At 35.9% G+C, this 8,936-nt stretch overlaps 1 long non-coding RNA gene across 1 annotated transcript; it reads left to right on the top strand.

Moving 5' to 3' along the window:
* The first annotated feature begins 6,436 nt into the window (after positions 1–6,436).
* On the top strand, positions 6,437–7,040 carry LOC129763009 (uncharacterized). The gene is made up of 3 exons (XR_008740779.1): positions 6,437–6,471; positions 6,530–6,673; positions 6,733–7,040. It is a non-coding gene; the product is annotated as an uncharacterized LOC129763009 (long non-coding RNA).
* Positions 7,041–8,936: the final 1,896 nt, after the last annotated feature.

Below are 8,936 nucleotides of genomic sequence, written 5' to 3'. Positions count from 1 at the left end.
ACAGGTACAGAAATTTACGAGATCTCTATTCGAGTTCGAGTCCAGGATCACATTTCAGACAACCGCGGGTCCTTTAGTTTATCTCTTCTACTCTGACCAACGCGCATTCTTCATCAGGCTGATTTCATTCCGGAAATGTTCGATTTTTGACTTAGTTTTGGTCTTCGTAATCCCAGGTTTATTTGATTAACTCTCCTGTACTCACGCGCAAAATCATGAATCGTATACTCGCGCACGGTATCACAGACCGAAAGTTGAATTTCTATGTAATATTGCTATTGTGTATTTTTTAGAGTTTATTGTTATTTATTTGAAGGAAAGAGTATAATTGAATGAAAAAACTCCAGAAAATATGTTTTCTTCTTCTTCATTCAGTTTCAATAGTGATCTAGTTCAGCCACCTCAAAACAGAGTAACTTTTGATACTCTAACACAAATAACGAAATTCGACTTTTCTCCTGTTATAAGGCAAGGCGCAAATTGAGACGCATATAGCGCGAGTAAAGTGCGATTCACATACAACATACACGTCACGTTCACGTCCCGTCACGTCACGATACGTCAATGATTCTACCATGCAATTCTCATGAAAACATTCACATACACCAGCAACGTAACGACCCGTCAGCATACGTTCAACGAAAACGACCGGCAGGGTTTGTAGAAAAGAATAATTGACGGAGACGGACGGCTCGTTTGGTTTTTGTCTGGGCTTTGTGTCTCGGCTTTTGTTTTGATTTGGTTGTACAGTAATTTACATCTACATCGACATTAGGCTAATTGAACAGATCTGTGATGCAACACGTTTAATTAGACATTTTTACCTCTAGTTGGACATTTTTGTAAACATTGAGTTCGAGACCCAAATTATGGCCCCACATTGAAAGTCGCCACCAGTCGCAAATGTCCAATTACTGGTCAAAACCGACTCCAATGCGACACTGAGTGGTGCCTCAGCATATCGCTTTATAAGCAACTTACTGTACTTTTTATGCCAACATATCTCTTAGCTCCAAATTTCGGAGTGAAAATCATTCGCGACTAGTTGAAAGAATTATTCTATTTATTATTATTATTGCATGAGGGTCGGACTACGGGGTTTAAGCATTTAAATAATTGAATTCAATGATTCTCATTGAATTTTTCAAAATTTAGAACTGATTCTAGGCATGCTGATTTGAAAGAGGACATTGCAATTTGAAATTGTTGTAGGTGGCGACACCATGAATAAAATTAAATAAATCATTCGTTTGGCATTTGACGGGACGGTGCTGGTGGAAGCATTGACTGCATGTGTGAATTGGTGGAGACGTTGACGGAACGTAAACGTTCTTCTCCGTAACGTGCTATGTGAATCGCACATAACTTGGCGCGATATAGCGCCTGTTTTTGTGGCTACACTGAGAGAAATAATTAGTAAATATAACGATTTTTTTGGTAAATACTACCAATCTATAGTCATTTTCGACCGTACTAATAAACACATATGTCAAGCAGAACCATGATTCGGAAGCCCAATATCGGCTACATTTTCTCGCCGAAAATGCACGTATCAGAATTATATCCTTATTATACCTCCGTATTGCCTTATGGGAACAATGAAAATGGTTAATACGCGCTTTTCTCACCAATTTTCAGATATGACAATATCCAAGCTTACTAATGTTATCGAGTAAAATATACTAATCTCTGGTAGGGATGCGGGTTTGTTGACAATATGTACAAAAATTTGTACATTCTACTAATTTTGCATTACCAAATGTATTTAGTAGTTTTCGACCGAGGATTTTTCTAAGGGTAATGGAAACAGATAGAACGGCGCAAATTGGCCAGATGACGCGAGATGGTGGAGCGCTCGTGAGATACAACTCGCGCGACGCTGTGGCTGAACCACAGTTTCTCGTGCTGGTCATGCCAGATGTGGTAGTTGTGTTGGTGAACAATCATATAGCGCCGTGGGTTTGACACTGTATGGCTCGGGTGATTGTGTTAGTAAATAAATATATCGCGCAACTCTGTGTTAATCAGTCATTGTATGCGAGTGGCATGTTATTTACACCAAACTGCGACTCAATATGCGCTCCACCACGCTACGTTTGTGGCACGTATGAATCGTGTTGGTAGTCTCGCGTTCGCTTACGAGCGCTATACGCTTCTCAATTTGCGCCTAGCCTAACAGTGGAACCCCGCGAGAGTGTGATCCGCGGTGCGGATAATTCACGAAAGTGAGTTCCATAGTAATTCTATAGAGCTTCGCAAAATATATCAGTGAGATGTAGGCACTTGCTCTTTTGTTTTGATCATAGCTTTCATATTATCTGACTAATGGTGCACACGACTTTTTTTTATCCCATCTATTTATTTTTATTAGGCTCATATAGCAATTCAGCTGTTGCAATTACACATTAACAATTTTTTTAGGCGTAAGAGTATTAATATTATCGATACACCTTTTTTTTATCTATTATACAGTAGCCATTTAGGCGTAAGAGTAATCCAATTCTATCGATACACAACACATGTCGCCTTACAGATAGATAGTTTAATGTTTTCTATATTGAGAAACATTGGGGCAGATTCTCGAATACACTTCACGGTGAAAACGAAATGCACGGCACGCCATTGAACTACTTTCCACGAGTTAGTGAAGCGTCATAGATAATAGTGGGTTTTCAGTCAGAATGAGCACTATTCAAATAAAAATTATCAATGAAAATTAACTTCCCCGTTCAGATTAGTGTTCAATGTGAATGGAAAACTTTGTTTGAACTTCATGTTTTCTTCAACATTTCATCTTAAGATAATTTGTTCTTATAATGATAAGTTTTATTGGGAAAATAATTTCGTATCCAAAGGTCGATATCGTGGATACACTTCATTCCGTTTTCACCGGATTCTGGAATTTCAAGTTTTCATATTTCTAATATTCTTTGTCTCTGTGTTTTTGGTAAACAAAAACTTAATGCCTGTTTTTTATGGGACATAAAAACATGATATAAAAGAATTCATACGAACTTCCTATGACTTGTTTTCTTGTCGATATTGTTCAGCAGATATATTATAGAAAATATCTGTAAAAATTAACCATAAGCCACCGATTAGTGCATAGTTTTTGCAGTTTACAATTTTTCCACAAGTGCTTCTTATTCACAAGTGTGACCATTGTATTTAGCGAATAACTATACTATAGTCAAACATTTGTATTTTTCTTCTGCTCGTATGAATATAACAACAAATAATATATAAATCCGTTCAATCAGGTGACAAAAAGGACTAAAATCAAATAAAAGTAATCGGGAAATGATGTAATGCTATCATTCTATAAATGATTTAAAACGAAGATAATTTTCTTGCTTCTCGATTCCGTAAACTATCGACCGTGGAAGGCCCGTTTCGTCAGCCACTTGTAGAACACTCTCACCACGATTTATCAAAATGTTATTCTGAGTCCATTTTGCTGTTTTTCTTTTCTGGTTCTAACTTGTTTTTCACATTCTGTTTTTCGTTTGTGCTGTGTTTGTTGATATTCGCGTTGACGGCACTGAGCTTTGTTCCACGATTTCGGGAGCGTCGAAGATAGTAAATAATTTTCAGGCGGAATGAACACGTTTTCAAAATTAAAATTATGAATAAAAGTTAACCTATTCGTATCGAATTAGCATTCTATTTAAATAAAATACACTTTTTTTTACAGGTGGTGAAAATATCTCATACGAAAATTGTGTTTGAAGACAATTTCAATTTTAATGAAAAGTTTCAGTCAAAATATCAGAAATGTATGGACAAACGGTTAAATAAGAGTAAAAAATACCTGTTTCAAGTAATTAAATAACATATTGTAGAATTTTTCATTCAAATCTTAACATTTTAAAACTGCATTCGTGCCTTCTAATCTAATAGAGATTATACTATCTAGTTCGGAGCCCGAATTGAAAGTCGCCACCAGACGTCGACACTGACCACTGTCAGCGTGAATGTCTAATTACAGGTCACAATCTCCTCTAATGCGACACTGAGTGGTGCCTCGACATGTCGCATTAAATGTAAATTACTGTATATATATATATATATATATATATATATATATATATATATATATATATATATATATATATATATATATATATATATATATATATATATATATGTATATATATATAAATCTCGTATCACGATGTTCGTGGTTGAACTCCGCCGATACGGCTCGACTGAATTTCATAAAATTAAACGCATGAGAATAGAACGTAAACTATATAGGATACCGCTAGGGTAACGATTACCATATGTTGAATACCTATTAGGGTGGCCCTATACAAAAAAAACGGAATAGTTTTTATTTCTTTTTTTTTAATTAAGCCTAAATGTACATATAACCTCAAAAGTTCACCCCCAACTCCTATTTTTAATCACATTTTCAGTATTTTGGTATAAATAATATCCAAAAAATCGATCCTTCGTTCATTCTTCAAAAAGAACGAATTTATTTATGCTGTTAGATGACAGATGGCGTTTAGTTCACTTCATCGAACTTTCATCCTCACATGCGCCAATAGCCTCAATTCGGTTAAAGCCATGCGTATTGTCGGCGAGCTGGAAGACTTTTTGAATAAACATAATAAATTATTGAAATTCTTCATGTATGAGCTCGGTTTGCAAGGTGATAATCACATTATTGTCATCAATCCCAATAAAACACCGACTGGAGAACACGTGTATACATTCAATGCGTATGTTGTTGAAGACATTGTTGGAGTCATGGTAGGCGATTGCACAGTGACGCGAGAAATTGTGATTCAAAGAAGAAACAATAATCTGGAATTCATCGTTTGCGCCCACCGCTCAAACGACGCTCTTCATCTTCTTCAATGGTACTAATGTTCCTAATGTTCCTAACGTTCACCATTTCAATGTAGAATAACTTGCGAACGATATAGAGGTAGAGAACGAACGACTGCGATTTTAGACAATCAGAAGCGGTGTGAGGAAAATACATTCACTTGCGAGACGCTATCATGAGCAACGCAGACGCAGCCTATGCTATTGCCAGGCCTAAGTACATGCATTGTCATGATATCACAGCTCGTGTGTTCAAACAAAAAAGAGTAAAATAAACACGCTTTTAAAACAAAAATGTTAAATGAAATATGGCTCTATTATGTGTTCTGTGTAACAGAATAACACAATCTCTTCAGGAAGGGGAAAATCTTGAACGAAAATAGTCGCTGATAATTATTTTATATTCTGGATAATATTTGGCTGAAATGCAAGCGAACTCATATAAAAATAGTTATGTTAGGGTCATGACTACCTCTTCTAAGTATTTAAACAACATCGAATACGAATGTTCATACAAATTTCAACAACTTGAAATTTCTTTCGGGTCTGCTACTGACGCAATATGGGTTACTGTTCGATATTGTTCCCACAAACACGTTTTCGTTAATTCGTTAATGAAATAGATCGGGAATGTAATACAAAGAATGGTTTGTGTGTTTTTTTTTCAATTTTTGTCGGTGCCCATCGACTCTATTCCTCGGTATGTCAAATACAAGTACGAACACAAGAGTGAAGTACGTTTCATGTATGTGTAGATCGTTAAAACATTTAAACACACTTACAATACATTAGTTATTTTTATTTAACAACTAACATATTCACTAGAAATAATTTTTATGGCAGAACAACGTTTGCCGGTTCAGCTTGCATTCAATAGATATTCCACACCACTAACATTAATTTAAATATTTCATTGAACAATATTCTGAAATAAGAAAAAGGTCAATTGTCCAAAAAAGTTACACCTATTCTCGCGTCGGAGTCTCAGACCGAAAGTGTTAAAAAAGCGAAAAAAGTCCCCTTCGTACCAATACATGCGTTACGCTAAACGATAACGAACGACGAATAACAAAGCTAGAGAGAATCACAAAGTCGTAGTGTTGAAATTTTCTGAGAAATGAACGAATTATTGATTTCTCGGTCTCACAGACCTATGCGCGAGTATAGGAGTGTTAAAAAAATAATGCCTGCCAGAAGGTAACTCGACTTAAGAGTTAATTCTATGATTTTGTTTAATTCTTGTATGTTAATCGAAGTGATGAATAAGCACATTGAATAATATGATTTCGAAGTCCTAAATCAACAATGTGGTCAATAATATTTCCCGAATCATGAAATGGATAATAGGTATGGAATCATTCCCGCTCCAATATAACATACCCAGTTTCATATATTTTCGCGCGGTTATGGACCCGATGTCGACCGAATATCACAAAGTACTATAAAAGTACTGGATTAAAGCTCCTCTCTCACCCCCGCATGAAGAATTGCCTATAGTATGAACTATAAAAGTACGCGATAACTGGTACTGAGCGAAATAGCATCACTGCTGCAATGGCCTTCCCTCTCTCGCGCTGAACTGTCATTCATATAAACAAAAGCGAGAGAAGTGAACGGAGTAAAAAAATTGTTAGAGTGAGTAATTTTTCCCCAATTAATGTTCAATTTTGATGCCTTTTTCTTTGAATTTTAGCTGAAAGAAATTCGAGGAATGCGAAATAATGGGCAGATTTTAAGGATAATACTCAACTATTCCTACGCAATAGTCGGGAATAAGTTCCAGTTGTGTTTCCTTGTGTATAGAACAAGCGATTAAGTGTGTGTCAACAGCAACTTGGTATGTATATCAATTGAATATGTGCAATAAATTGTTAGATGAAATGCATTTCATTTCAGAGTACGTCCCAGTTGTGTAAAAGCTTCTATTGCCATGGCTCCAATTACCGAACCTCAAATTTGTAACTACTTCGTCGACAGCCGGAGTAAAACCCGTATCTGTATTCAAAAATTGTATTAAACACACCCATCGCTAATGCTATCAACATCCAGGATATGGACAGGAATAAATACGAGGCTATTAAATAACGAGACTGATTACGAAAAAGGGTTATATTTTAAAAATTACGGTACAACGATATGCCCCCCTTCAATATACTCTGCTTGGCTCCTCACACACCTTTCCATGCGTTTTTTCCATTGTTCGAAGCACCCAGCAAACATTAAATCGTATAATTTTGCACGTACTAAGTCTTACAAGAAATCAGAATAAATCATAATCATATATAATATCAATCAAAGTATGTATCGTGTATATTTGAAATCGCATTATGTGTAAACACTCGATTTTATATATCATTATTAAATTAAGTCGCAATTCGGTATAATAAACATCAGTTTTATGATGTACATTGTCATAAAATATGTTTAATCCGCATCATATGCGTATATTACGCTGATGCAGTTTGTGTGTCGTATAAGAGTATAATTTAAATCGATTCAGTACTGCAGTAAATCGTGTTGCATGCAGAAGAAAATCATGAAACAGTAAATCATATTAGATCCTAATAAAGAACATATTACATCATATTGAAATGTCAACGAAATGCTTGAACACATTACAAAGATGGACTTCTGACATATTGACATATTGCACAGTGAAAATGGTAATAAAAATAATTTAAAATTGAGATAGTTTCATTGATATTAATTTATTTTTTATTATTCCAGTTCAATGATATTATTTGGTTTCTATGATGGGGAAATCAAAGACCCTTTTTTAAATAATAAAATCGGCAACCAGCAATGACTGATCCTACTGCATAGAATGTATTAGGTTATTTCATATCGAATCATATGTACGAGTTTTAACCGCTGTTGAATTAAATTTCAGATAACCGCGCGAGATAGCTGGTGGATGATAATCCAGACGACCGGAGTTCGAACCAACATCGGAGCGGTTTTAACCAAACATCAATCTGTGCCATTTTATACATTTATATTTCACTCCCAACACAAGTAAATTAAATAATTCTACAAATATAAATACTCATATATAAAAATGGCGATTCGTGAGGCTATAATAAACATTTCACGAAAATATTTTGCGCCATTTGTTTTTTTTCCTATGTCTGTAATAAATCGTATATGAGTATGGCAAAAGTCGTATTAGGTGCGTTGACAATTCATGAATATATTCAAATTAGATCGCAATTCAATTTCAACATAATGGCTATTATAGTCGGTCAAAGTTGCATATTCATCCAAACTAATTCGGTAAGCTTTTGCCATGTATGTATATGGCCTCCACTTTTGCATGCATATGCCAGTTAGGCGCATTATATGCCAACCAAAATTTAGGGCATATGATGTTATATATACGCTTGTTATGCGATTTAATGTTTGCTGGGCAGTGTTGAAACTCTTCTTTTGTGATGGCGTACAAAAGCCGCGTCGTTTTTTCCTTCGCCTCTTCAACGGACTGAAATCGGGTACCTTTCAACACGGATGTGATCTTGGGGAATAGAAAAAAGTCGCATGGGGTTAGATCTGGCGAGTACGGGCATGTTCGAGCACTGGAATGCTCTTATCGGCTGAAAATTGCTTCACCGACAGCGCGTTATGGGCAGGTGCGTTGTTGTTCGTGTTTTTCGTCACACATGATTTCCGACGCGCACTACAAACCACGTTCCATTCAAACCACTGCTGCTCGCAAACTACTATAGTAACAAAAACGTGTTTTCGTACGTTTATAGCAGACATTTCAAGCTACCGAACGCACTATTCGGTTTTCCCCCCACCCCTCTATGGCGCCCTCCAGGCGCGCAGTTTCGTTATTTAATAGCCATACGTCGTAGGAATGATCAGGTAAAACTCACTTACGCAATTTAACATAATCAAAACATTTGTGTCTACATTCACTTTTCAGTGAAGATTTTATTCGTCCACACCGGTGAATCATTGCATTGGATGGAGTCGTGACTGAAATGTCTGAATGGCTTAAATGAAGTTTTACTCTATCCGTATCAAATGTTTACACAGAAAGCATAATCATCGAACGGGCTGGAAATGTTCTCTCTGAATGGTGTTGCATATAATTTGTT

Source organism: Toxorhynchites rutilus, chromosome 1, assembly GCF_029784135.1.
Source record: "Toxorhynchites rutilus septentrionalis strain SRP chromosome 1, ASM2978413v1, whole genome shotgun sequence".
Lineage (NCBI taxonomy): Eukaryota > Metazoa > Arthropoda > Insecta > Diptera > Culicidae > Toxorhynchites > Toxorhynchites rutilus.
This window is presented reverse-complemented; position numbering and strand designations above follow the sequence as displayed.